The sequence below is a fragment of the Heteronotia binoei genome, chromosome 21, assembly GCF_032191835.1.
Source record: "Heteronotia binoei isolate CCM8104 ecotype False Entrance Well chromosome 21, APGP_CSIRO_Hbin_v1, whole genome shotgun sequence".
In the NCBI taxonomy this organism is placed as follows: domain Eukaryota; kingdom Metazoa; phylum Chordata; class Lepidosauria; order Squamata; family Gekkonidae; genus Heteronotia; species Heteronotia binoei.
In genome coordinates, this window is record NC_083243.1 from 99592283 (window position 1) to 99619583 (window position 27301).

The window sequence follows — 27301 nt, forward strand, 5'->3', positions numbered from 1 at the left end:
TCATTATAATTCACAGCTTTTATTATATTTTTTTGCTGTTCATCTGTAAGATGAAGAAGAAGACGACATTAGATTTATATTCCACCCTCCACTCTGAAGAGTCTCAGAGCGGCTCACAATCTCCTTTACCTTCCTCCCCCACAACAGACACCCTGTGAGGTGGGTTGACCCAAGACCATGCCAGCAGGTGCAAGTGGGGGAGTGGGGAATCAAACCCGGTTCTCCCAGATAAGAGTCCGTACACTTAACCACTACACCAAACTGGCTCGCTGAAACATCATCACATGGAAGAGCACCCTGCAGAGCATTAGTTCAGTAGAAAGAAAAGGTTATCTACAGAATCACAAAACCCTTTTCTGTTTCATCTAACTGCTGGGGAGTGTCATCCATCCAAGGAAACTGATCAGTTTCCAAGGCCATTAGGACTTTTCTATAACTAGCAGGCATTAGTAATCATCCTTACTAACCAGTGACAAGTACTGTCTGTGAGCTGACAGCTGGCATGAGAAATCATCTGCACATGGAAATGGCAGTGTCATTGTCTTTTGTTCGACTGTTAGCTAGTGACGTGTCATTGTGAGCCTGGTCCTCATCTCAGAGTAGAGTGGCAGGTTGGAGGAACCCACTCCTGTTGAGATGGAAATTAACCCAGATGGCAACACTGGGGATGTACTTATTTTCCATGTTAATCAGAATAGCCATGTATATCAGTCTGAGACATGAATGGTAAGAGAGGCTGTCTGTGATGTTGAACTTCACTGAGAAGAAAGCCTTCCCCACACCCCTGATCTTTCTCCCCAGCAATTCATGTGAGTTCTCATTTTATTTTATTTTCACAAATAATGCATTTGGTAAAGACAGGATTGGAACAACCAGCCAGCTTTTATGCAGTGACAGACAAACCCAAGCCACAGATCAGCCTCATCTTTAAAAAGCAGACTATGGGTGCTTTCACATGTACTAAATAATACAGCTTCAATACACTTCATTGACCATTTGCAAGTGGATTTTTTTTCATTTCACACAGCAAAATCCAGCTGCAAAGCACACTGAAAGCAGATTGAAGGTGTGTTGTTTAGCATGTGTAAAAGTGCCCTATGTCATAATTGACAGTGCAGTCCTAAACAGAATTATACCTTGCAATTCTTTAGTGGACTTAGACAAGTATAAATCACAAAGAGGATTTACCCATGTTGGTATTGGGCATTAGCTCTCTGTGTGCTTGTGTAAAAGGGGAAACAACGCACAAACCTCAGTAAGATTCCAGTCTTTTGACACTGAACTCCTTTGAAACAGTTCCCACATTACCATTATTCCGCTACATCCATTTTGTGGATGTAATCTCTTTACTTCAGAGTCTCTCACATTCAATGTTCCCTCTAAGCTGCAGAGTCTTGTGAGCAAAAATTCTACTGTGTGAGCTACAGGTATTAAAGTTGTGAGCTACTGCATAAATTATTGTGCTCTGGGGCCATTTTTCCTGAGCTAAGACAAAAATGTGTGAGCTGGAGGCTAAAAATTTGTGAGCTAGCTCATGCTAACTCAGCTTAGAGGGAACACTGCTCACATTGTTTTCTCCTTTTCTCAACAATGCTCAGATTTACTCTTTCTGTGTTCCCCCTGCCCAAGGTTAACCATCCTGATAAACTGACAGCATAATCTGATGCAATTACTGCAATCTTTGAAATGGATGTGGTTAAACTGAGGTAATTCTGCACAGGATTGCTCTATTCCAGTCATAATTTTCCTGAGTCATCATTGTACCCCTCCAGATGGAAATGCATTTTCCCCCTCTAGCAAAACCAACTTCCCAGGGTTTGTCAGCAGAAAGTTTGCCATTGCATTCTAGAATGCTGATCAGTTTCTTGAATATACACAGCTGTGGGATTAACTGACAATTCACAAAAGTAGCTAATTAGCAGCATCCTATGAGAATTACTCTAGTGTGCACTTTGTTAATGCAGCAAGGAGTCCATTTGTCTCCGAGACATTTACCTCTTTTGTTCAAAGATGAAAGAGTTGCTATGCCATCAGGCCCCCAAGCATGGGGAGATAATTGTTACCCCAGTAGATCCCGAAGCAAGTGGCACAGGTCCAAAAGTCTCAACCAAAGATCAGAAGGACCTGGGATGGGTAAAACAGAAGACAGGAGGTCAAATTCTACAAGCATCAACCAAAGCTCTGAGGAGTCAGGCAATATAATAAAATCCAAGGTAGCCAGGATCTCAAGGTCCAAAAGGCATGATAAGCAGAAACCATATCCAGACAGAGTCTTCTCCAGTAAGCTCTGAGGCTGAGCTTTATAGGGTTCAGTGGACAGTGATTGATTCCTGCTAACTATGCTCAGCCAGGGACAGGAGTGGTGCTGCAGGTTAAGAGAGCCTAAGAGAGTCAGTGTAGTGTAGTGGTTAAGTCCTGTAGACTCTAAGCTAGAGAACCAGGTTTAATTCCCTACTCCTCCACATAAAGCCAGCTGGGTGACCTTGGGCTAGTCACAGTTCCCGCAGATCTCTCTCAGCCCCACTTACCTAATAGGATGTCTGTTGTGGGGGAGAAGAAGGGAAGGCAATTGAAAGCCACTTTGAGACTCCTTCAGGTAGAGAAAAGGGGGTATAAAACCTCCTTCTCCTTCTTGCTGTCAGTGTTGGTTTGAGACCAATATCCTTGGGGTCTTACACTGTATAATGTGTATCTGAATTTCTGGATGTTTTTCATAGTGTGATATAGGTTCAGGTGAGTAGCCAACATTGGTCTGAGCAAAAGAACAAAGTTTGAGTGCAGTGGCACCTTTAAGACCAACAAAGTTTAATTCCAGGTATAAGTAGCTTTTTTTTTTTAAATAATTTTATATTTTTATAAACACAAAAATATACAGATAAACTAACAGCATTTAAAATATTTGTTTTAAAACTTTTTATTTTAAAACTTCATCATATCGTAAATTCATCTCCTTGCTATACAAGATATTGCTACAAACATATGATGATACCTAGGGGTCATTTTGTAGAAAAATAGGTGGTGGAGCTCATCCAGGGACTGATATCTTCCATTCTGGTCCTTTAAATGTTCAAGGACTTCCAAACTTTGGTTGTTAATATACATTGCTATGCCATTTTTCTGAGCAGAAGCAATATATACTTTATCCAATATTCTACAATTTAAAACATGTTCTTGATTCTTTTTAATGTGAGTTTCTTGGATGCATAGTATGTCTGCTTTAAATTTCTTCAATTGATTAAAAGTTTTTGATGTTTAGAGGGCAAGATTAATTAATTCAGGTTCACAGCAATTATCTTGAATTCATTCCACCATTATCTTTCTTCTTTTCCCTTGTCTCTTTTCTTTACTCCCCCTTCTTCTCTGTATGAAGGCCCAAATGTCTTCTTATCCTGATCTTTGATCACTATCACTTACTGTCAATTCTTGAGAGAGTTCTTCTGCTTGTTCAATGGTTATCATTGTTTTCTTGCCTTTTGTCAAAAATATTTTTAAAGCAAAGTGAATTCTTCAATGATATTATATATATATTTTTTCTGTTGGAGCACTTGTTTCCACTTTCCAAATCCTTTCCTTCCTTTTCTTGTTTGTGTCCAGCAGAAGGTGGTGAAATATTTGTTTTTATTGTCCCTTAATTTTGAGTGGTTCTTTCCTAAGTTGCAATAGTATTTATCTTTTGAATTTCTTATGGGTAAAGAAGACCAATATATATCATGGTAATTTATTTTTACTTCCGTGTTTTGAATTAATTCTAAATATTTGCTCAGTTTCTTGGAAATCACTTTGTACCTTCAGATAGTCTTGCATTAGTTTTTTAAATTCATTCTCTAATTCACAAAGGAATTCTAGGTTACTGCAAAATTGCAGATTGTTATTTCTATCATGTTTCCAAGACTTCAATTGTTTGATTTGCTTCATTCCAGGAGTTTGCTTGATGTTGTTGCAGTACTTCAGTGTTGTCTTGTTTACCTTCACATTCTTTTTACTTTGTCTTAATTTCTTGAATGTCTAGTCTGTTTTCTTAATTTTTTGGCTTATTTCTTGCAGTCCAGATGAAATCTCGGTCCTTACCTTTTGTATGTCTTCTTTATAGTCTTAAACAATATCACCATATAACTATATAGATAGCTAATTTACTTAAACTATCAGACTTAATTTTCTATAAGCAATCACTACAAAATTAATATTCACCATTACTATATTTTGTTATAACATCAAGTCTTCAAAATACTTTTACTTAGAAAATTGCATGTATAACCAAAAAAAAAAAAGGCAGAGGCAAATAGTTTAGGTATTATGGTCAATTTAAAGAGTTTTCAAAGTACGTTAAGCAAAGTACATTAACCAAAAAGAGCAGTAGATAGCAGGAAAGGATTGCATTTGCAAGTCATTCAGCTTATTTAGAGATGTCTTTCCTGCAGATCATGTCACTCCGCAGTCGACGTTTCTCCAAGCTAAAGAGCCCCGAGCATTTTAACTTTCTTCATAGGGAAAATGTTCCAAACCTTTAATCATTCTGGTTGCCCTTTTTCTGCACTTTTTCCAAGGCTATAATATCCTTTTTGAGGTCCTAATAATTTCCATCATGGCGTTGGCCTTTTTTATTGCAATCGCACACTGTCTTGAAATTTTCAGTGAGTTATCTACCACGACCCCAAGATCTCTCTCTTGGCCAATCTCTGCCAGTTCACACCCCATCAACTTGTATTTGAAGCTGGGATTCTTGGCCCCAATGTGCATTACTTTGCACTTGGCCACATTGAACCTCATCTGCCACGTTGACGCCCACTCACCCAGCCTCAACAGATCCCTTTGGAGTGCCTCACAATCCTTTCTGGTCCTCACCACCCTAAATAATTTAGTGTCATCTGCAAACTTGGCCACTTCACTGCTCACTCCCAACTCTAAATCATTTATGAACAAGTTAAAGAGCATGGGACCCAGTACCGAGCCCTGGCTAGGTGGCCAAAGGTAGCTCTCCAGATTTTTATTGCCTACAACTCCCATCAGCCCCAGTCTAATACTCTGACCTCAGTCTTACTGGACCGTATACCCTTTCTGACATACAGAGCCACCCCACCTCCAACCCTTCCCTCCCTATCCTTCCGATATAACTTATATCCATGAATCACCATGTCCCACAGATTCTCCTCATTCCACCAAGTTTCTGAAATTCCCACAATATCTATGTTTTCTCCCAACACTAAACATTCCAACTCACAAATGTTACTTTGAACACTTCTAGCATTTGTATACAAACATCTATAATTTCCCAGGCAAGTTAGGCCCGCAACCTTCTTCCTACTGCCTCGAGACTTTGGCAGACAGTCCATACTGTTTGTCACCATCTCAGTGGACAACTCTGTTCCATTACCCAGTAGTTCACCAACTACCAAGACCGCCCCCCCTCTCCCTGCCCAGGGATGGTTCCTTGACGTGAAAGGACTCACCAACTAAAGAAGACGCTCACCAACTGAAGAAGAGGTCCCTTTTGAGGGCGCATTCCCCTTATCCTTGGCACGGTGCCCTGTTCCCTCTCGACCCTCATGCTCCCTGGCAGCAATGAGGCTGCCACATTCAGAGTGGGGTTCATCTAATACTTCCCTGAGAGTCTTCTCCGAGTGCCTAACTGACTGTCTCTGCTTCTCCAGGTCAGTCACCTCAGCCTCAAGGGTACGAACTCGTTCCCTGAGGACCAGGAGCTCCTTGCATCAAGCACACACCCAAGACTTCTGTCCTGTGGGCAGATAGTCATACATGTGACACTCAGTGCAAAACAGTGGAAATCCCCCACCCTTCTGCTTGCATTCTACCTTCATGACAGCTTTTTAAAAAATATATAGTCCCCTTTTAAATCCTGTTTATGTGGCTCCCCTTCTGGAAGGTCAACTTACCTTATTGAGAACACAAGGAAAATCGGGATCCGGGTTCCTGGTCCTTATAGAGCCCCCAGGCTAAGAGCCACAGGCCAAGAGCTCTTTAGCTCTTGCGCCTCTGGCAAGGCGCAGCTTAATAATGCAAAGAGGGTGGGGATGTCGATGTGCTTAGAGTCCAAGAGGGTGATTCTTAGCGATGCAAGAATGAAGGCTGTACACAGTAGCTGTAAAACCACTGTATACATTTATTTACAACACCACTCACTCTTCTGACTGACAATATGCTCCGCTGCAACTCCAACTCCATTAACCCACAATCACCACAATTACTCTGTACATTTATACATTGGGCAGCCAATCAGCAACTTGCTGTGTCATGCTGACTCTGCTGGCTGATGCAATACCTCTGGCAGCCAGCCACCTGCTGTCATGTAGATCATCTAAGCCTCCAGATCTACTTTCAGTTCTGCAGCACATGCTATAAGCTGTGTCTTCACATATAACAGCGACACCCCTCCTCAGGTTATAGCTTGTGCTGTCATCCATACATCACAACATTGCTTATACATATTGGTCATTTCACCATCAATACATTTGGTTACATTGCTATCCATATATACATAGTTACAGTTCAGTATTGTCATTTCCCTGAACCCTGTGTTAACACACACACATTTTGCTCTGCTTGCCAATTAACTTGCAAGCACATTCTTATCAGTTGGCTCTCTGCCCAGACTGACCATATCTCCTCAGTTGGCTCTCTTCCCAGACTGAGCACTTCCCTTATCTTTTTGCTGGCTTATTTCCCAGGTCTAATCAGAAACACAGTACCATGTAGTTTAGTGTAGATGCACATTTTCTTTTCCAATGCACATTTTTACAGATTTCAGTTCTACATTTAGCTTAACATTTGCAGTTTTGAAAATTGTTCACACTTTAGTTTAGTTTTACAATCATAGTTTAGTTACAGCCTAACACACATCTTGAAACAGTAAGTTTGTTTTAATGTTGCAACACTTCTTTTACATTCTAGCACTTATTCATCTGCACATTGCACCCTTTTAATTAGTTACTGCTTACAGCCTCTCTTCCAGGCTTTTGCTTATGTGTCTCCTTGTTCTCCAGAAGACATCTTAGACAACAGCTCCAGCACACTGGGATACGTTTTAGGGTGGTCGTCATATACATATGTATAACCTCCTTCCTCCCTAGTGAAAGAAGTATCCTCCTTTACATCTGGTGCACTCTCACAGCACCTGGGCTGTCCATCAGGCAAACAATCTCCAGTGCCCAGATAATTTACATCAGCATCAAAACCATATCTTTTGGGCGGCACACCTTTATTTTCTCTTGCAGAGACCCTGACTTCAACCGGCTCCCTTTTTACAGCCTCAGAAGTCTCCTGCTCTTTAATGCTATCAGAACTGCTCGCACTGTCCTCCTCCTGTTTCAGTGAGTGAGCCTGCTTGCTCTCTGGCTTTTGCCCCTCCTCACTCTCCAGAGACAGTTGCAGCTTATTTTCTCTGGGCATTTCATTAGCATGAATTTTAGACCAATTCTCATCCTCGCAAAACGAGGCAGACCTACTCAATTTAATCAAGTCATTACTGTCCACAAATCTCCAGGACTTCATGCCGTTCTGATACCCCACAAACACAAGTTTTCTGCTTTTGGCACCTCCTTCCCTCCTCTTATCTAGAGGAATATTCACCCAAGCCTTAGATCCAAAAATTCTAAGGTGATCCAGGGATGGCTTTCTCCCATACAGGACCCTGTAGGGTATGTCGTTTATAGCCTCTGTCCACAAACGATTGGAAATATAACAGGACGCTTTCAAGGCTTCACCCCAGTATGCCTGCCTTAGACCACTATCTTCTAGCAAAGCATGGCAGATACCCTGGAGTACTCCCCCTCTCCGTTCCATGATCCCGTTTTCCCATGGAGAGGAAACATTAGCAACTCTATGCTTTATGCCCTCTTGCCTCAAATAGTTGGCAAACTCTTTGTTTTGGAATTCACCTCCCTGGTCAGTTTGGATTGAGGCAATTTTTGCATTTAACTGTTTTTGTACCCTTCTAGCCCAGTACTTAAAGGTTGCACAGACATCACTTTTGTGCTTAATAGCATACACCCACGCAAATCTGCTGTGGTCATCGACCAGAATCAACCCAAACCTGTTTTTAGAAACACCGGGTGCATACAGCCCCACCAGGTCGGCATGTATTAATTGGAGTGGTCTCTCCGACACACGTTCACTCTTTCTAGACGATGGATATGCCCTTGACTTGGCTTCTTTACAAACATTGCAATCTAGGAAGGCATTACATTTATCAACTTTCACTCCCTCCAATATCTCGAGAGTTTTATTAATTGTGTTGTAGCTGGCGTGGCCCAGCCTTCTATGCAGTCGATGAATGCACCTGCTGTGTGGCTGTCTATTCCACACAGTATGTGCCTTCCCCACATTTTGCACAAGCTCATATACATTAGCTCTTAGAGTGCCTTTAGCCAGCCGTTTACCCTGCTTTAAGATTTCACAGCCCTGCTTATCAAATATTACTGTAAACCCAGCTCATGCCAGGACGGAGACACTTAACAAATTAGTCTCTAACTCTGGCACACATAACACATTATCAAAGCTGTGATTAAGTCCAGGAAAATAGACCGTGCCTTGGCAAAGCACGTCCGCTTGTCTCCCATCAGCTAAGCTCACAGTTTTCTGCTCAGCTGGTCTGCAGTCCTGCAGCTGTTCTTCCTGGCAGCAAAATATCTGAGTAGCCCCAGAGTCTACAACCCAGGGCAGACTCTGCAGTCCCGGACCAGTTCTTACCAGAGTTGCCTGGGGTGTCCTTGAAGACTGCTGCCAGCTCTTTCTTTGCTGCTGTGGACAAAATCTTTGCAAATGCCTGAGGTGGTTGCACAAATAACAGCGCTTCCTCCACACTTGCAAGGCTTTTTCCTCCTCCTTAGCTTGCCAGCTGGAACCAGCCCCAACAGACCTCGGCTTATCTTCTCCTTTGGGTCGAGTCTGCTCTCTCTTGCTCTCCAGCTGCCTCTGCTCTTCTGCCAGGAGTTTGCCGGTCACGTAAGGCAAAGCTAGCTTGTCGGCATCCTGCCCTTCAAATGCTATCACCAGCATGTCATATCTCTCGTCCAGAGAGCTTAATATTATGTACACCTTATCTTCCTCAGCCACCGCTTTACCCCTTGCTTCTAGCTCTTGAAAACAGACAGACATACCGTCGAGGTGGTCCCTCATCGACTCCCCAGCCAGCATACGTTTCCTGTAGAGCCTCCTACACAGGGATATCAGCGAACCTGCTGACTTCTGCACATACACAGCCTTGAGAGCTTCCCAATCCTCCTTTGCTGTCTGGTGCCCACGGACATGCACCAGCTGGTCATCTGAAACACTTAGAATGATAGTGGCTAGAGCCTTTTGATCCTGAACGGCCTCTGCCGGCGTGGGATTAGCTGGAGGAGCTGACACACAGTCCCAAAGCCCCTCTCTCTTCAGGAAATGCTCTAACCTCAGTGACCAGGTGTTGTAGTTAGTAGTGGTGAGCTTCTTCACCAGCACAGTAGCTCCTGCTGTAGCCATTCTGCTCAGACTCCTTTCAGCCACTGCTGGTCTCACCTCCTAGGCAGCCTCTGGAGAACTCAGCATCCTTTCTTTACCACCTCTCTCAGGTCTTCTAGGCGCAGCGGAAGTGTGCTGGGCCCATAACCCTGTCGATGCGCTTAGAGTCCAAGAGGGTGATTCTTAGCGACGCAAGAATGAAGGCTGTACACAGTAGCTGTAAAACCACTATATACATTTATTTGCAACACCACTCACTCTTCTGACTGACAATATGCTCCGCTGCAACTCCAACTCCATTAACCCACAATCACCACAGTTACTCTGTACATTTATACATTGGACAGCCAATCAGCAACTTGCTGTGTCATGCTGATTCTGCTGGCTGATGCAATACCTCTGGCAGCCAGCCACCTGCTGTCATGTAGATCATCTAAGCCTCCAGATCTACTTTCAGTTCTGCAGCACATGCTATAAGATGTCTCTTCACATATAACAGCGACAGGGGAACACAGCCACTCCTAATCAATCAACAACAATCACCTTCAATCACTTTCAGCCCACTCAAACCAAACAGACAGCAGTTTCCCAGCAACCACAAACTCAGAATTTACAGCAGTCACACAAACTCAGAAATTCTCAGCAACTTCCCCAGCTGCTTAGAAAGCCAAACCTCACCCTTATAGCACTTATTCTCTGCTCTCTCTCAGTGCTTCTCTGCTCTCTCTCAGAGCTCTCTGAAATGTGCTCAGCCTCTGGCAATGCACAGCTTAATAATGCAAAGAGGGTGGGGAACACAGCCACTCCTAATCAATCAGCAACCACAAACTCAGAATTTTCAGCTGTCACACAAACTCAGAAATTCTCATCAACTTCCCCAGCTGCTTAGAAAGCCAAACCTCACCCTTATATCACTTATTCTCTGCTCTCTCTCATAGCTCTCTGAAATACAAGGATGTATATATCTCTGAATACAAGGATTTATTCTTTAAAAAAAAACAAAGGAGAAAGAGAGTCAATATTCACAGTTTTTTCTCCATTAGGTTTATGCTGTTATTGGAAAGATAATCAAAAGTAGACACAGTTGTTTGTATTTAAAGTTTTTGTTAAGTTAAAAACTAACTGTGCAGGTAGAGTTCTGTTGACAATATAAAACAGTACAATTAATGATATCAGGCAGATTCATGCAGCATTTTGTTGGCCATTCTCCACAGCCACCTTTCTGGATAATATGTTTTTTTCTCTCCTCCCACTGCAGACCCCTGTGTCATACTCAGTGCTGTTCTTGTGGTTCATCTGAATGGGGGCTGTGGTGGGGAGCAGATGGAGGCAGTGGTAGACGAATTCTGTTCTATAAGTGAACGATATGTTCCCTTCCAGAAAGAATTTCCATACATGGTTCCCTGGATACAGCCCAGTGTACTAGTGATTTCAATGTGAGTTCATATTTCAGTATTATTGTATATGCAGCTTTAACCTTTATAGTTGATGATAAAATAAAAATATAACTTAAAACACTATTTCAAGACCATAAATGAAACCAAACTATTGCAAAAACAATGAATGATGCTGTCAAGGACACACACAAGAGGGGAACCCACACACAGCAGCTGTTGTTATCATTACCAAATGCCCAGCTGCTGGCTTATAATAATAAACTTAATCAAATACTACGTAGGTTCTTTTTGGTCAGGGTGTTACCAGGTCCCAGGTCTATCAAGTAAAAGACAAAACTTATAGAAAAATATATAAACTTTATTCATAAAAGGGAAGGGGAAACACAAAATGGGATAATAAAAACCAATAAAACAAACATACTGTGCACAAATTAATTAATTAATTTAATTAATTATTGATTATTGACTGATTTTAATGTGAATTTAATGTTTTTATTACTGTATTGTTTACTTGAAATGCTGTTAGCCGCCCTGAGCCTGCTTCGGCGGGGGAGGGCGGGATATAAATAAAATTTTACATTACATTACATTACATTACAAAGGAACACTAAACAAAACCTTAAGGCAATTTGCCTATCTCCCTACACTGGACTGTGTAGTAGTTGGCCTAGACCAGGGTTTCCCAAACTTTTCTTTCTCGTGGCCTGGTTATTTTTACACTTCTCCTTCATGACCCACTAAAATTTGGGGGTGGAGCCTGGAGACTTTGGGGGTGGAGCTGGGAGACAGGAATCATGTCAATTCCTGTGGTGTCACTTCCAGGTCACGGGCCAAGTAATGTCACTTCTGGGACACACTGAACCAAAACTCCACCTCTTCCTGTGAGGTCACTTCCAGGGCACTCCCCCAAACCTCCCTCTTCTTCTGAAGTAACTTCGTTTTCAGAAAAATCTCTCTGAAACTCATGGTGAGCCAAAATGGGGGTGGAAAGTGGGTGGTCTGCAACTTTTTCATACATACCCAGGGTCCTCTCTTTCCACCCCCACTCCTGCATGCACCTATCTGTTTGTGTGTTCTTCTCCAGCTTGCAAGCACTCCTGATGCCCATGTTCAATTGCCTGCACCACCTCCACACCCCTTCCTCAACAGCACTGGCCAGTGTATATAGTTGGGAGTGCTGTTGCCATTGCTATCAGGAATGCCAGAACTGTGTACCACCCACACTGGGCCCTGGCAGCTCCTCTACCTCAAAATATGCTGATAGATTTAGTAGGCCCTTCCTTCAGCTGCTACTACTGGAATCCTGCCTCAAGCTACAACCAAGCTTGCTTGTGTCACTCTTCAAGGCTAGTTTTTCTCTGCACAACACAGAGGTGGGGGAAGGAAGGAAGCCAAACAGAGCTCAGGCTTTGTAGCCTGTGCCAGTCTTCAAGCCTAGGTTTTCTCTGCACAACAGAGAGATGGAGGAAGGAAGCCAAACGGAGCTCAGGCTTTGCAGCCTGTGTCAGTCTTTAAGTCTAGGTTTTCTCTGCACAACATAGAGATGGGGGAAGGAAGGAAGCAGAGCAGAGCTCAGGCTTTGCTGAAGGTGGGGCTAGCTTTTGGCTTTTCTTGTGACCTGGTATGGAGGCTTCCATGGCCTGGTACTGGGTCGTGACCTTGCTAATGGGAAACATTGCCCTAGACTAATACTCACTGACACTTTTCTGCTGTCAGGCCCACAACGCCAGAGACACGTCTTCCGAAGTCCCATCCTCATTCAACTGGTTGTGTTGTTACCTTCTCCTAGATCTCCTGGAGAAGACTCCTGGCTTCTGGCTTGGAGAAGTAGAAGCTCCTTCTTTTGTGGGCACCCAGCCTGATTTTATCCAATCGCTGAAAAGATCTAATTTAAAAGCTGTCATCTAGCCTTGACTCTAGATTCTAACCTGTCAAGGCTAGATCTAAACAATCTATGTCATTTATGGGCTGACTTTACAGATGTATCCAATTAGACTCCACCTGTGACTACTTAGGTGCCTATTAGCTTTGACATACTATTGGTGTAAATCCTGCAACACTTAGGTTTCTCTCAGTTTCTTGGCAGATGCTACTGCACATGGAACTGAATTAATTTTGAATTGCCAGTGTTACATATTTGTCACTGGCCCCACTGATGGACTTCCTGATGGCACATGTGTTTTTTGGCCACTGTATGACAGAGTGCTGGATTAGATGGGCCATTGGCCTAATCCAACATGGCTTTTCTTATGTTCTTAATCCAGCATCTGTGAACTTGAGAATCACATTTACCCTATGCATTTCACACATTCCTGTTATGATGTCAGTATACTTATGAGGAACAAATGCACTGTTTCTATAGATTACTACCTCTGCTGAGTTTCTGTTGATGAATATACCTAAACGCCAAATTTGCTTCTGAAATAAAAACAATGTGTTTTTTTAATTTGTCTTGTAGTCTTTTAAACAGAGAATAGTTTTTTTTACTGTCGAATATATATAGCTAAGCAGCTGACATTTTCTCCACCTATGTAAGAATGGTTGTTCAACTGCAAAATATTTGATAGAGCTTTTAATTTAAATGACTTGCAAAACTGGTTTTAATTATAGGAATAAAGGCATTAATGTCAGTGAAATAAAGACATTAATGTCAGTGGAATTAAAATGACATTTGAAAAAGCAGGTTGGAATGTTTATTTTAGGGATCCTTGTTACTGAAAAATGTTGACAAATGTGGCATGTCACAACTTCTCCTATTTAGGAGGTGAACAAGAATGAATGTGTCTAAATGATGACTAGATATGACCATGATTATGGGAAAAATGGGATAATTAGAGAAATTTGTATCCAAGCTATAAATAATATCAGCATTTAAAAAGTCAGATAGATAATGATAACTTCTTGTGAGCTTAGTATTTATGAGATTCATCAACACACAGTTGAAGTATTATTTGCAATCTGAAGAAACTATATGTATTAACCTCCGGGAATGAATCAAAGCATGACCAACTGTTCAGAAAGGCTTAAAAAGAATGAACTAGGTTTTGTGAGCTACATTTAATTATTTAAAGATGAGGCTGTTGCTGTAACCCTTTAGTTCTCTTTAGTGGATCAAAGAAGAAACATCTTTAAGTAACTGGAAGTGTATGCATATGGAAGCCACAAACTGAGAAACATTTCCCTTCATCATCATATTAAAAATCTTTGAGAAGAAGATTTTTAAAGTTCAGCTTTAATTATTCTTTTGGGGAAGAATCTATGAAAATTTTAATAATTAGCTAATAACTTTATTCCATCTACAAATACAAGTTGATGGGGTGTGAACTGGCAGAGACTGACCATGAGAGAGATCTTGGGGTCGTGGTAGATAATTCACTGAAAATGTCAGGACAGTGTGCGTTTGCAATAAAAAAGGCCAACGCCATGCTGGGAATTATTAGGAAGGGAATTGAAAACAAATCAGCCAGTATCATAATGCCCCTGTATAAATCGATGGTGCGGTCTCATTTGGAGTACTGTGTGCAGTTCTGGTCGCCGCACCTCAAAAAGGATATTATAGCATTGGAGAAAGTTCAGAAAAGGGCAACTAGAATGATTAAAGGCCTGGAACACCTTCCCTATGAAGAAAGGTTGAAACGCTTAGAGCTCTTTAGCTTGGAGAAACGTCAACTGAGGGGTGACATGATAGAGGTTTACAAGATAATGCATGGGATGGAGAAAGTAGAGAAAGAAGTACTTTTTTCCCTTTCTCACAATACAAGAACTCGTGGGCATTCGATGAAATTGCTGAGCAGACAGGTTAAAATGGATAAAAGGAAGTACTTGTTCACCCAAAGGGTGATTAACATGTGGAATTCACTGCCACAGGAGGTGGTGGCGGCCACAAGCATAGCCACCTTCAAGAGGGGTTTAGATAAAAATATGGCCTGATCTAACATGGCTTCTCTTATGTTCTTATGTTCATCTGGTGCTACCAAGGTAATAGTTGGTTTTTTAACTGGCACAATTATTAACCATGGCCTAATCTTTCAGCAGCAGCAAAGGTATTAATATATATGAACGGTTGTATTTAGTGCTATAATACTGCAGAACTCATAAAGCTAACAGAATACAAAGGCAGATAAAATAAAAGTTGACATTATTTATTTGGAAATGAAATGAGAGATATGAAATGTATTTACATAAAAGCCTTTGTTTTCTGTACATCAATATGTCTAACTCACAACATGGCTTAACTGTAGATAGGAAAAATGGAGCCTTGATACCTTTTTGTAAAATGCAGGGGTAGGTCCCTGTCCAGGGCTGTTTGGCTTTTTGAGGCTTCATCGGGGCCAGACCTGGCAGCAACCACTGGCAGCAATTTTCCTAACCTACCTCACAAATAAAATGTGCATGGGTGGATGGGAAAGAGAGAAAGAAGCCGGGAAAGGATATGGTGGCTGCTAGAAGGAGGGAAAGTACAAATTTGTGTGGAGACCTAATATAGGGGTAACTGAGGTATGCCCTGCAAGTCCTTGCAGGTTTCCAACCATGCAATCAGGATCAGGTTGGCAGGCACTACAAAACCTGGCAAGAGTTTTTCCAGTAGAAACTTCTGGGAGAGTGAAGGAAGGCTGAAGAAAGTTGTGCAGATAAATTTAATTTAATTTAATTTTTAGATTTATATCCCACAAGCGGGATCAGGGCGGCTTACAACAATAAAATAACAGAGTTAAAATAATATCATAAAAACAGACATTATGAAACAGGAGCAGCACAGTAAAGGTAGGTTGGCTGGAAGGTGGGAAGAAGAAAAAGAAGAAGGCAAGGATATGGGAGCTGCCAGAAGTAGGGAAAGAGGAAATAGTGTGGGGAAATGATGAAGGGGGCAGATAAAGCATAGGTTGATTGGCTGGTGGGACGGAGAGAAGGAAGTGGGGAAAGTTGTGGATATTGTGGTTGTCAGAGGGAAGGAAAGAACAACTAGCATGAGGAAGGGATACAGGGGAAACACAGGTACTGTGGCAGGCATGTTAAATAAGGATAAAAATAAAACAGGGTATTGCTTGGCTATTGTTAGGTAAGAGATTGGGATTAGAAATGTTCAGACCAAAAGGAAGCAAATAAGCTTGCTTGCAGAGCAGTGTAAAGAAACTTCTAGTAATGTAAAATATGTCTGTGGTATTGTGAAAAAAGCTGTCATTGTTTGGAGAGTCCCAAAGGGCCTAGGAAATGGGATTGTGGTTAGCTAGCTAGCAAACTGATGTTACAACATGCAGCTTGATGAAATAGAAATATATGTACTGCAACCCAGGAAGGTGAATTCTTGGAGAAATCCCCAAAAAGAGTTGTTTATTAAACCGGAAAGCTGCGGTTTAGGTTATGTTATGACTGCAAACAATGCTACTATGTAATGCCATGTATGGAAAGTACCGAAAAGACCCAAGTATGTCCCGCCTGTGTCGTGACATGTTTCCAGATTGTGATGTATTTCCAGTTCGTTTGATTTTTGCTGATGTATAACTTTAAAGCAGTATAAAACCCAATGTTCTGTCTGTAATCGGGGTCAGACCCACAGCTTTTGGCGTAAAGAGAAAGCTGTTTTCCTGATCCTGCCTCAGGCCTCATCTTTCACTGAACCAACCATCAATTGCCTACTGCAGGGGTTTCCTGCTACATCTTTCTGGTGTATGTGGCCGGTCTAAAGAGGGGGGGGGGCTTATCCCCCCACTGATTAGCTCCTGGCCAGCTATAGGAGGTGGCCAGGAGAGACCAGAGCATTAGTAGGAGCTCCTGGCCTCATTTGGCTTACCGTCCTCTCTCTAGCCCATCCTCGACTGGGCTGAGCTGTGAGCCTAATCAGACCTGAAGAGGTGACAGGAACCAGCTGCGGTTAGATGGCCTCCGGAGGGTAAGTATGAATCTGGCGCCATGGCAATAGGACCCCTCTGTATGAGACTGTTTGGCTACTGCCCGTCTCAGAGGGAATGCAGGACCAATCACCCCATGGCAGCACCTTTTAAAACTCTGCCCAAGGAGAGGGAAGTGTTTTCCCTGCCAGCAGCCTTGGACTGGTGCCTGCCTAGCAGAAGAGCTGGGAAGGAATTTGTGGAATGTGAGAGTGTGCATGAAGCGTTACTGAGACGTTACATTTGCTGACAGCAGCAGCCGTGACAAAGCGAAATCTGTACTCATTTGTAGTCTGGTTCCCACTCAGGAGACTGCAGTGGGCAGCGAACACGAGAAAGCGGTTGTTTGAGGATCCTGTTGTGCTCCCCTCACTTTTATTTGTGTTTAGCTGTCTTGTCTGTCTGGGGCCCTGGGCCAGTTGAGAGCCTTGTTGGCCCTATATTGCTATATGAGCGGCCACCTTGAATTCCACAAAGATGATTGGGTTTTCTGGAACCCACGAGAGAGGTTTCGTAACTTGGTTAGTCCCTGGGTTGACACCCAAGGCAAATTGGCCTGCTGCTGGGAAGCTGCATTGTGTCCCAATTATAAAGTACAGCTTTGGAAAGGAACAGATCACACCACGACTTCCTGGGTGTTAAAACGCCAAAGTAAAGCCCCCTGTGGCATCTGGGGTCCCTTTTGGGCTCGGTGATATTTACTCAGGTAAAGGGTGAGGGACCACATCGGTGTGTGGGAAGTGACCCACCGGGATGCTGGGCAACAAAATCACGGGTTGCACAGGAGGTTGGGAAGAGCAGATTGTTCAGGCTGAGCCATACTTGGCAGTTTTCCATTCTTTTCACTGCTACCGTTGTTTTAGCCCTACTAGCCTACCAGACTTACATTTCTCTGGCCTTGAAGAGTCAGTCAAATCTTTTTTGGTGGAACGAAACTCTCAGCCTTGGATTGCACCCCTGGAACCCTGTAGATATACAGGCAGTAAGGGAGGTTCATTTAGACATAGCCACAGAGTTTGTGTTTGAAGAAGAGCCTGCCTTAGCCCTGAGTCACTCTCACTCTGTTTAAACATGGGAAGCTCTCAGTCGAAAAATATACCTTTGGATTGCATGCTAGCCCATTTTGATGGGGCATTCACAGATGATTATAGCCAAGGAGAACAGACCCCTGCTAGGCTGAGATTGTTTTGTGAGAGGGAGTGGCCTACCTTTGGCATGGGCTGGCCCGCTGAAGGCACCTTCTCCACTGAAATAGCATGCAGAGTTTACATGGTGGTTACCACCCCACCGGGAGACCACCCAGACCAGTTTCCCTATATTGATTCGTGCTATAGTTTGCTTTTAGATCCGCCTCCTTAGCTTAAGCAATGCATGAAGGTGACAAAAACTGTTCTGCTCTTGAAGCCGAGAGCAATGCCACAGAAGGCAGCTCACAAAAAGAGTCCCTCTGTAAGTGGAGAAGCATCTCGCTCTGAACAGCTGAACAGATGATCTAGATGAAGCTTCAACACCACTGCTCTCACAGTTTCCAGCCACGTCTGCACTTTCTGGTGTGGCAACCTACTCCTCCGATTTTGCCCATGAGATGCCCTTGTGCCAAGTCCAGACCCATCAGTTTTTGGGTCAGAATGGAGTGATTGAGGGGGGCCAGAGACGATATATCTACACCCCCTTTTCATTGGCTGATTTGCTTAATTGGAAGACCCACATTGCCACCTACACTGAGAAGCCAGAGGCTCTTACTAATTTACTCCCTAGCCTAATGGGGACCCACAGCCCTACCTATCCAGATTGCCAACAGCTTTTCCTGACCCTTTTTACAACAGAGGAACGCCAGCGTATATTTAAGGAAGCCAGAAAGAAGGCTGAGGCAAGCATAACTGTCGATGTAACAAACTGAGCAGAGTGGTTGGCAGACAATTTTCCTGAAGCCGACCCTAATTGGGATGCAAATAATACAGATCACATGAGATTGTTGAAGGCCTATAGAGGCTACTTGCTAGCTGGGATGCAGGAAGTAGCTAAAAAGGCAACTAACATGAGCCGGATAGGCGAAGTCCTCCAAAGGCCAGACAAAGCCCTGGGAGCCTTTCTGGAACATCTATATGAGGCTTATAGGGTCTATTCGCCCTTTGACCCAGAGCATGCAGACAATCAGCGAATGGTGAATTGTGTGTTTGTTAGTCATTCAGCCAATGATATAAAACACAAATTGCAGAAGCAAGAGGGTATATGAATATCACCCAATATACCCTATGTTGCCATTGACTTCAATGGCCGATAGGGTATAATGGAATCAAATATATCCAGATATCTCAGTATATTAGGATATATCTGGAATACTACTTATTCAGAAATATCTGGAATACTGAAGAATTTATTACCGAATATTTTCCGATCAGGATATTACCAATTTTTTTTTTTTTATTGACAGCCCTATTTCAAACACATTGGATCAAGGAGTACTATTCTACAGGCTCCTGAAGAAAGTGCTAGAGGAAAAACGGAGGGGAACAAAAACTTAACCCCCAATACTAAATTAAGAATGAGAAAGGTTAATCGAATACAAAATAAGGGTCCCATATTAATTTCAATAAATATAAAACATCAATATAGGAATAATACAAATTACAAAAATGCATGTATTCATTTCAAATTGGTTTAAAAACAGTTATAGGCCCAAATATAGCCTCAACAAGAATACAATTAATACTATATTTCAAGATTAGTACCTTATGTGATCCTTAAACAGATGCATTTTGGCCAACTGGCTTTCTTCAGTGGTCAAGTATAAACATTACACATAGGCTCAATTATTGCAATAATAATATTAGACAATACAGTACCAAGTGAGAATTACGTTCCAATAGAGATCAGCGACTGAACAAAAGTGTTGCAATATGGTTGCACTCTCTGCCAAAACTTGGAATAAAGGAACCTATCAGTGACTCAAGACAAGGATATTCTTTATAGGCCTCATATGGTACTGTCTTGTGTCCAGATCAGATACATGCAATTCAAATGGTATTACAATTATGTACCTTCCTACTGTGGTCTAAAAGAATATATTTGAAAAGCAATATGGAACCAACGTAGCCTAATAGCTTGTAACATACTATCACATACTATTAGGCTACACTTGCTCTATATTGCAACACTAAACCACAGAACCAAAGCAGAACCATGGGCCAATGTGGCAAACTCATCACAACCAATGACAAACCAGAGAATCCAAGCCAAAACAATCTGGCAAGCCAGTTCCAAGGCAGCTGGCCAGACTGGTAAAACACTGACACATGCACACACACAAATGTAACTTCCCTGAAATGGAGTCAAGCTGTAGACATATTTTTCTTCACTTTCTTTACCCATGCTCAGAGAACAAAAGAGGGCTGTGAGAGAATTCTCATGACTGAGCAGACAGTTCTAGTGACTGCCCCCCCCCATTTGATCCCATTGCCTGGGAGAGCTACCTGACACCTCCCCTCCTGTTCCCAGGAATCCTTGGGGGGGGGGGGCGCAAACCTAAAACCTTTTAAAAGTCCCTCATATTAAAGAATGTTAATTTTCTTTGAAAATTGATTAGTTATCATTATAAAAATATTTGTATTTATAACTTGATTAGTTGATACCTGAACGCCTATGCCTATCAGCTGTCTATATGGCAAAATTAATTATTCAGTCAAACAGGAGTGATTCTGTTTCTACAATGACATAAACATGTTCAAAAAATTTAAGAAATAGCTTTAGAGGATTTGCATGCCCCTGAACAGCTCATTGTCTGTGCGTAAGGGGGGGGGGGTCAAAAAGCAATCTGTATTCTGATAAAGTGTTTCATTGTGGTGAGGTCTATAAGGGAGAAGAACCTTTGATTTCATTGGAAATGTATAAATTATCAGAGGGCAAGCAGGAATCTAATATTGCTCTAGAGCATACAGGAGTGTGAAACAGCTTAGTGAAGGAATGGGTTAGGAACTAAGAATGTACATCAGGAAAAAAAAACCTGGCTTTTTAAAAATCTGGATTTGGAGGAAGGCATAATTACTATTATTCCAAATTACTCAGGTATGCAATACCAATTCCACATTCAGATTCACTGTTTTCCAGAAATCCTAAAAATCTGTGTCTGTTATTCCCCATATGGAATCTTTTTTTGGGGGTGGGGGGGAGCTAGAGTGTCTGTTTTTCAAGCAAATGATACCAAAATTGCAGAGAAGCTGCTGGTGCTGCCTGTCCACTAAATAATCCACAAGTTTTAAGTGAATTGAATCAAGGGATCCAATTCTATTGGTCCTTGAACAAGGTGCCCCCAGCCATGCCCATGGTTTCCTATGGTGGTGGGGGGGGAACCCATACTTTCTCCAAGGCAAATAGTAGACAAACATACAACAGCAAGCAAGCACTGACCAAAAGCCTCCTAATCCAAACAGAACTAACAAACTCAATAAAACTGATGTAAAACCAGAGTGTCTCAGCAGAACTACGGGGCAATGTTGCAAGTCCAACCTGTCCAGTGTCAAATCAGAGAATCCAAGCCAAATCAACTGAAGCAAAGGAAGAGACAGTATTTGCAAACTAAGAGAACCAGTGTCTAACCACAGAAGCCAGGCAGAACCTAGAGACTGTGTAGGAATGCAAGCTCAACAGAGAACCAATGTCAAACAGAGTGGCCCAGCAGAACCAATCTGGCAAGCTCCCACCAACATGTGATCTCATTTGTTTATGACAGCTGCCTCCTTCCAATTGCCTGGGAAATCTAAGGAAAGCAACCTTCCCCCACCCAGTCTGGAGCTTTAAAAAAACCAACCCTGGAAATTATGGGAACACTCCTGAGTAGGGATAAGGTTCCAGGATCTGGATCCTGAATAGGTCTGACAAATAACAATAAGGTTTTTAAAAAAGATAAATAATTTTAGGATATATAGTCAGACTGGATATATCTGAGTGCACATTCCTACTGGGAACTGCCATGGCTACATTTTTCAGTTCATTAGAGCATTTAAAGGCATAATAATCATCTTTAGGTGAGGAACTGATATTCCTACCCTGATGCCTTTGTACCTAAGCAGTCTCAACAGCACTTCTTTTATCTGCCCCCCTGCACTATGTGCATTTGCCCCAATTGTTTCAGCCTTATGCTGTACTTTTTAATGGTTGCTGTTGTTTATTTTTTATGACAATATTTTATTGTATTTGATGTTTTATTGCTTTGTATTATCTTGTGAACATCCTTGTCTGTCTATGTGAGTGAAGCATATCCTGTGTTTTATTTCTGGCAACTGGTTTTGCTTGTTTTCTACATATGCTTCTATTTAAAAGTATTTGAAGGGCAAGGGCGCTACAATCCAGCAGAGCCCACTCAGATCAGACCCAGCCTTCACCCTCACTACTGCTAACCAGTAACAACAAAGGAAAAGGCAACTGGTGAGTCAACACCTCTCAATGTTGCCACTGAAGGGTCTAAGCCAAATGGTTCCCTAAATACTGGGGACTGCGCTTGCTTGCTCCTGGCTCCCTGGGGCTTACCAAGGCAGCTACCCACTACAAACATTCCCTGTATGTTAAATGGCCAATCCATTGCTATGTATTTGAGAGACTGAGTGTGCAACCTTAAGAACACTTCCCTGGCAGTAGGCTCCACTTAATAACTGGGACATGCACACCTGTGGGATTGCTGCCTTCAGCTCTTTCACAATGGGTTAGACTAAAACTTCATCTAAATTATTTAGGTGTATTGTACATCATACACCAAAAGAACCTTCACTGTGGAAAAACAATGCCTAGCCAAGACCACTTTCATTAGTGTACAGAGGTGGCCTTGAAGCCCAGGCTAAGGAAAGGATGTTGACTGATAATGTGCCAAAATACAACTCCATCTGTCAGAGAAAATATTTGGGGAGTACCAGTCCCATATCCAAGTGACAGAGATATGTTCCTAGCCTTAGTAAATGAGGTAATCATGAGAGATTTGGGGGAGGCAGAAGAAGGAAGTGGATGTCAGCTTAGAGTGAGCATTTAGGGCTACAAGCTGCTTGGCTGATCAGTGGGAAGAAAAGGAAAGCTTTATCCCTGCCTGTCCCTCAGTCTGAGACCAGAGTGAGATTTTGGAGCCAAACCCCTAGTATTCCCTTCCAAATCCTTTCATGATCTTTTATAATTGGCCAAGCAAAGATACCTTTCTCAAGTTGCTAGATGGGCTTATTAACTAGGCATTGAGATGGTGGTGGAAAATTTCTGGGAAAATACTAAATGAATATAGACACAGCATCAAAGAAAAGAAACTCCGTTAATGAAATGATAGCTCAGGGATGGTGGCAGCATCAGAACTGTGCAAGTGGATAATCAGAAGCCAGCAAGTGTCTCAGAATGCTAAACAATTAAATATAAACTCCCAAGGAGACTTATTTATAAACTAAGCGGCCTATGAATCAATTACTCTGGGGAACACAATGTGTTGGCTGTGTAGAATAAATGTACCTGATATTTTCCTTCTGCTGCTTTCTCATCCATAGAAACACAGCTCCTGAAATGTCTGTTTCCTTTGCTGTGCACTGAAGGAACATGCCAAACTCCTACCTAGGGATTAGAATGTATCCCTTAGGCAGATGCTTGCAGGCTTTACCCAGCTGCAGGGATATAGGCTTGGGCAGAAGCTAACTTTTCCTGCCAAAGGTCCATATGGTGCCCTTTAAAAATACTTTCACCTCAGCCTGCAAATCAAATCTTCCATAAAAGAGCCACAGAAGTCCCTTTAGGCCTGTAATCCAATTAAGCATGGCCAGACTCTAACTATGCCTTAATATATAATACCTCAGTAAGGAAGTCTTACTATTCACAAGCAGAAGACCAAAATATGTAAGCAGTTAATCTTTTTACTGCCTTCCATTGGCCAAAGAGTTACTAACAGCATTTAGAAAAATCATCATTAAATCTTCCGAACCGTTGCATTCCATCCAATCCTGTAGCACAAGATATTCATGAAAAAGGCCAGTCAGTCACTGTGGAAAGCAGCTTACTTTTAAAAAGGAGAAATTTTCTTTGCAGAACCAGTTTGGTGTATTGGTTAAGTGTGCGGACTCTTAACTGGGAGAACCAGGTTTGATTTCCCACTCCTCCACTTGCACTTGCTGGAATGGCCTTGGGTCAGCCAAAGCTCTGACACAGATTGTCCTTGAAAGGGCAGCTGCAGTGAGAGTCCTCTCAGCCCCACCCACCTCACAGGGTGTCTGTTGTGAGGGAGGGAGATAAAGGAGATTCTAAGATTCAGAGTGGAGGGCATGTTGTAAATCCAATATCATCATCATCATCATCATCATCATCTTCTTTGCAAGCAGATTCTGTAAATGTTCCCTGTGACCTAAAACTTCAGATTCATACAACAATTTTTATTTTTAATAACAGTTATTTGAAAGTCTTCTTGATTGTCCTTCTGAAAACATGCAGGTAGATCATCTAAAAACGCAGTCCTAAGAATAATAGAATCCTAAGAATCATAGAGTTGGAAGAAACTTCCAGGGTCATCTAGTCCACCCCCCTGCACAATGCAAGAAACTCACAAGAGATCGACAGCCTTTAAAACCCATTGACTTAGAAGGATACAATTCTGCTTAGGATTTCACTGTTAATCTTTATTTCCATATTTATTTAGTGCTTCTCTCTTGGGAAAAGAAAATGTTTCAAAACTTAATATTGCCAAAGAAATAGTAGTTAATTAATTAATTAATTAAGTTAATTAATAATTAATTTATCCAGTAAGCCTTTTCCCATTGGATATGAAACTGGCCTCAGATCTTGCAATAATTGTAAAGCACCAGAACTGTGGACTTCAGTTTGATTTATACTGAAACAAAGCAACAGTTTCCTAGTTCTCTGTATCCATCCAAGGTACAACACACCCAGCCTGATATAAATAGTGAAATTTGTTAGATCAAATGGTTCACAAAGTTTCCCTGATTCTCTGAATCTTTTAGGTATACTATTTATATAATTTTCTCAAAACCATGTAAACTTTTGGTAGTATTTTTCATTGTTTTAAAAGTGCTAAATGGAATTTGCATGCAGCACAGCATTATGAAACCAGTGTATCCACTCTCCCCTTCATGTTATAACCAGTGCATTTTCTGAGTCACTCATCACATCTGTCCCATCTCCAACTAGCCATGTTCTAATCTGCCTATTTAGAATTATCTTTTCATTTCTTAATCCAAAGCATTTAAATAACATTCAGTGCAATCAAGGCCTATTAATTTAATGGGGCTTAAAGTTACTCCATTTGAAGCCCATTCACATGTTTAAAAATCCACCTGGCCAGCTGACACTGAAAGTCTGGGAATTTCTCACTTGGAACACTCATTGTGGATCAGGACTGCAGCATGTGGGGAGGAGGGGTGTAAACCTGTCCTCTAGTGTCATTTTCCTGATCTGAAAAGCCCTGGGGAGCTACTTTGTGTTCTGCTGTGGAAACTTATTATTTTGTGGCTCTCATTCTTCTGCATCAGCCAAGCAAGCTGAAACAGAACTGGGTGCTCTGCAGTTGGAGCAAACTTGATATAAGGAGGATGCCAGGCATGAAGAAAGTTTCATCAATCCCTGGGATGCACTTTTCTTGGGCTGATATAATTAGGCTGTGGAGTAATCAGTAGTGATTTAAAAAATATATCAGTGCTTCCCATCAGAAAGAAACATGGCAACTTTTCAACTTGAGAAGCCATGCTGTTTTCCTTGTTGGGCCTCTCATCACCAGTTTCCTTTTAGACAAAAGCATGTTCTCCCTTGATTAAACATCTCAGCTCCAGACCCCATCTGTCCACATTTCTTTTTGTCAGTGCCAAGGAATTATTAATCCTTTCACTGATGCTGTGCGTGCTCTCTGCCAGACAATCTGCTGCCCTCAGGGTCTCTCATAGTCACGGGCAAATTTGCAACATGATCCATCAAGTTTTTAAATACAAAAATTCATACAAAAATACAGTAAATATCTACTTTTATATGGGACTCTTCTCCATACCACTGTACTTAGGCAGGTAATTACCAGAGATAAGGTATTTTCTGTGATGACACCAAAATTTTCAAGTGTTCTCACAAGGCAAATTTACCTAGCACCTTCAGGTAAGTCAGTGTCTTGCATTCTGGAGGCTGGCCCATTCAGGTCTCTTTGGAAGGAGTGCTTCATGTCTAGGTAGAAATGCTTGAGAGCACAAACCAATACTGGTGCATAGGCTTGCACCTAGCAGACCAGTTGATCTAGCAAGACATCTTTCCCAAGCCATGCCCAAAACTGGCTGGAAGGTGATCAAGCTCAGCTGCCCTGCTGGCATATGTTGAGCTCCTGCAGCTGCTCTGTGCTTTGGCCAGGATCCTGAAAAGAATTATTGTTCTCACTGCCTGGCTCAAGGATGTGGTTGCATGCAGCTGGCAGAACTCTTTGCCTCCTTTGCCCCCCCCCCCACCCCTTGGCCCAGTCTTTCTGCCACTGTCATTCCAACAGAGTGAAAGCATTCCCTGGGAGACTATAGGTAGAGGCCTGCTGGTAGAGGCCTAGTGCTTATTTCAGGGGGCCATGGCGAGGTCTCTGTTGCAGGGTTCAGAAGGAGGGGGCTTTAGCTAGACTTCAGCAGGCACCTCTGCAGTGTTGAGTCCTCCCTAGTTCTTTTGGTCCTCTTCAGCCTCTTCTCCTGAAGACTCAGAGTTGGAATCACTTGGCTGGACAGAGGAGGTCATGGCAGTTGACACCAACTTTGTTGATATTTAGCTGTCAGATGAAGTCCATCCTTCATTCACGGATTTCCCTGCTGTTCTTGATTAAGATTTAACTCTGTTGATGCTGGTTTTATTGCAGTTTAGAAGTTATAATTTTATAGTCTTAAAAAATTATTTTTACCTCATACAATCTTGATATGGTATGTCATTAGTTGATTTATTGCTTTAATAGTCTTTCTCCCCATCTGGGAACTCAAAATAGATTACAAGTCATTAAGAGACAATAGGCATTCAAGGCTTTGTTCATTTAAACTATATAAACACAAGCAATCTCAAAAGTACCATGACCAGCTACAGAGATTACTCCATACATGGCATTAATATCAGTCACTTAATGCCCCATCTGTTAAGAGAAAGTGCACTTAAGCAGTTTGGTATTACATATTTTATAGAAGCTAACAGACTGTTGGCCTTTTTATCTCTTGCAGGCCATTCCCCAAACAGGAGCTATGAAGAAGAATACTCTAGCTGGGCAGCTGCTGACTTCACCTGCCTTTACAAGGCATGTGTGATTGATAGCACTGTTAAAAGCCTAGAAGTGCTGTGTAAACAGATAAAGGATTGTAAAGGGTTGGTTCTTAACAGAGCCAAAAATTTTCCCTGATTTCACCTGGCCTTTCCCCTCTATGTTGAATAAAATGGGTTTTTATTTTTTTTTTAAATTTCAAAATGCTTTGAGAGCCATTTAAGTTAAAGCAGGCTCCTGATCCTTCTCTTAGGTTCCTGGGCTGAGCCAACAGCCAAAACATCATACTGTGACCAAGTGTGACAGCCAGAGTTCTTCAACAAAGAAGGAAACATTAT

At 42.1% G+C, this 27301-nt stretch overlaps 1 long non-coding RNA gene across 1 annotated transcript; it reads right to left on the reverse strand.

The window, feature by feature from the left end:
* LOC132590120 (uncharacterized) lies at positions 1-26032 on the reverse strand. The gene is made up of 3 exons (XR_009556643.1): positions 25834-26032; positions 1996-2124; positions 1-43 (listed from the first exon to the last, which is right to left on the reverse strand). It is a non-coding gene; the product is annotated as an uncharacterized LOC132590120 (long non-coding RNA).
* Between the last annotated feature and the right edge of the window lie 1269 nt (positions 26033-27301).